The sequence below is a fragment of the Pungitius pungitius genome, chromosome 11 (genome assembly GCF_949316345.1).
Source record: "Pungitius pungitius chromosome 11, fPunPun2.1, whole genome shotgun sequence".
NCBI lineage: Eukaryota > Metazoa > Chordata > Actinopteri > Perciformes > Gasterosteidae > Pungitius > Pungitius pungitius.
In genome coordinates, this window is record NC_084910.1 from 7,809,498 (window position 1) to 7,811,923 (window position 2,426).

The 2,426-nt window shown below is 41.7% G+C and overlaps 1 long non-coding RNA gene across 1 annotated transcript; it reads left to right on the forward strand.

The window, feature by feature from the left end:
- Positions 1-413: 413 nt before the first annotated feature.
- LOC134132855 (uncharacterized) lies at positions 414-1,580 on the forward strand. The gene is made up of 2 exons (XR_009957053.1): positions 414-489; positions 1,130-1,580. It is a non-coding gene; the product is annotated as an uncharacterized LOC134132855 (long non-coding RNA).
- Positions 1,581-2,426: the final 846 nt, after the last annotated feature.

A 2,426-nucleotide genomic window follows, 5' to 3' on the forward strand; every position in this document is an offset into this window, starting at 1 on the left:
TGATGCAGGGACAAGGAAAAGGAAGGTGTTGTGTTTCAGGATTCACAGGAATTAGTGATGAAAGGTTGTGAACATAACACCACGGCCCCAGCTGTGCGTGAAATTGTGAACCGAGGGATTAATGGGACTGTAAAAAGAGCATTAAACCCCTTTCCAAACCCCCCAGCCACTTCACAAAGGCTTGTCTGACTAAGGGACAACTCACTGCTCTGCACACTCTAGTGTGTGTGTGTGAGAGAAAGAGTTGAGTTGTTGGACAGGTCTGAAACCACTGAGCTTCTCTCTCTCCTTCAATAATAATTCACATTGCCCCTCTTCCACAGAGTGTGTGGTTCTGGTCCCTGTTCCTGCTGACACCTGCACCCCCCCATGGTGGGTAGGACAGCTATTGCATGATGGACATAATGCAATAGCTGTCCTACCCACCATCAGATGGAAGCCCCCTCCACGGAAACCTGGGGGACACAAAGACTTCAGGAAAGAAGCAAAGTTAGTAACATTGGTTGATGCAGAGTAATTGTAATCTGTTTCTTTTTTCTCCCCCTAAAGTTTTTTTTCCTCTGCTGATTCGAGGATTTCAGGACAGAGGATGTCGCATGTGTTCAAACTGTAAATCCCCCCCAAGACCAATTTGTAATTTTAGGCTATATAAAATGAATTGAATTAGTTAATCCATTTGTAGACATCGCCTCTACAATTTACAGCCTGACATAGATGGGGATCTGATGTTACAAATGTAATTCTTTCACTTTTGGTGTTGATATGCTCCAACAGGCAGACGGCAAACACAATCTTGGCACAGTTAGAAAAGTCTGGTGGATGAACAACAATTATTAGTATTAGATTAGATAAAGAATGGAAGGCTGAACACTCTCAGGGTAAACATAATCTTTGTATTCCCTGCACTTATCACTCCTACTGTACCTCCAGATACAGCGTGCGTTCTGCAGCCTCTGAGGGACTGCCGTCTGGTCAACAATGCATTGTTTGTGTTGTTTTGATTGCTGTGACATTTTCTGACATTTGAGCATATGGACACACATCTCAAACGGGGTGGGAATACCTGGTGTAGAGCAAGAATCTGGATAATCCCAAAAACTAACATTGAAGTCTGCTGTCTGCTTTCCAGGGATCAATAGCACAGACGCGCTGCTCTTTCCACAGCTGAGCTCCCGGTAGAGACGACGAGAAGGTTCCTCTTCTGACTGAAATCTCATGGCCTTTCCCCGCATCATGTAGTGGGGCCGATGTCAGCTTTGTGCCTCATGAATATTTAAACCTTGCTACTATTAATAATAGTATGTGAATATTTAAGTATCTATCCATCACTTTTTTCTCTTTTATTTGATTTATAGTATTGTGGATTGTATTACTTTAAACTATGACCAGGACATTAGATAAACCATTACCATATTGCTGTGACCACTGTGACTAAGACAAAACATTATTTACGTTTTACTAACATTTCCCTCCATGCAATAATTAAATATTCTTTTGGAAAGTATACGTTGTAAATTAAGTATATAATCATAAAGAATAAATGAATATCTTGCAACATGCTGCATACTGTTTTACCAACACAGAGAGTTCTTCATTCATCATTTCGTCACTTACTGCAATTTCTGTTATTATTTCATAATCCATAATCTGAATTTTACTGAAACAAGGGCACTGAGGTCTCTGTATTATAAGATGAGAATTGAGCGGATTCCCCCAGCATACCCTCTAACACCAAGCATTAGACAGATACAGTCATTTAGATCAAAATGAACAGTAATACAGCACAACAATACAATTCTTTCACTTGCTGAACGGTGAGTCCGGGATTCTACTAAAAGGCTGTGTTTGCATATTATACGTGCAATTGTGTCAGTCATAAAGTTCACTCACTGTGGTCCACCCGCCCGCCACTGCCCCCCCTCCTCCCCTCAGTCCACCACCGATACTAGTCCTTCCTCCTCAGCACCATGTTGCCATATTGATGTGTCTTTGAAAAAGTCTGCCCATCAATTCTTCTTTTGTCTTCGTCCCCGGCACAGCTTCTGCTGCTCTTGTCAGGGCTCGTAACGCTGTTTTAATTCATGATAATGCCCAGAAAAGAAAAGACATCTGGCCCGTTTTGATGGTTCCTGTAATGACTTAATAACAGACCTTTTTCACGACTTCCGTAAATCTTACCGTAAATACGCAATCGTTGTTTTCTTCCTGTCTGGATAGGGCAACGGTAAATAAGAGAAGGAGAAAATGTTATTGTAGTGTACCGGGCTGTTCTTGTTATTCCCAAAAGCAGCTAAATCTGTTGTTTCATTCCTTTCCCGTTGATGGTGATGTTGAACGAAAATGAATTCAATGGATGACGGACCAAACTTTAGCATTGAAAAGGGGAGCACTCATATATATCTATGGCAGCACTTGTGTTCGCAGCA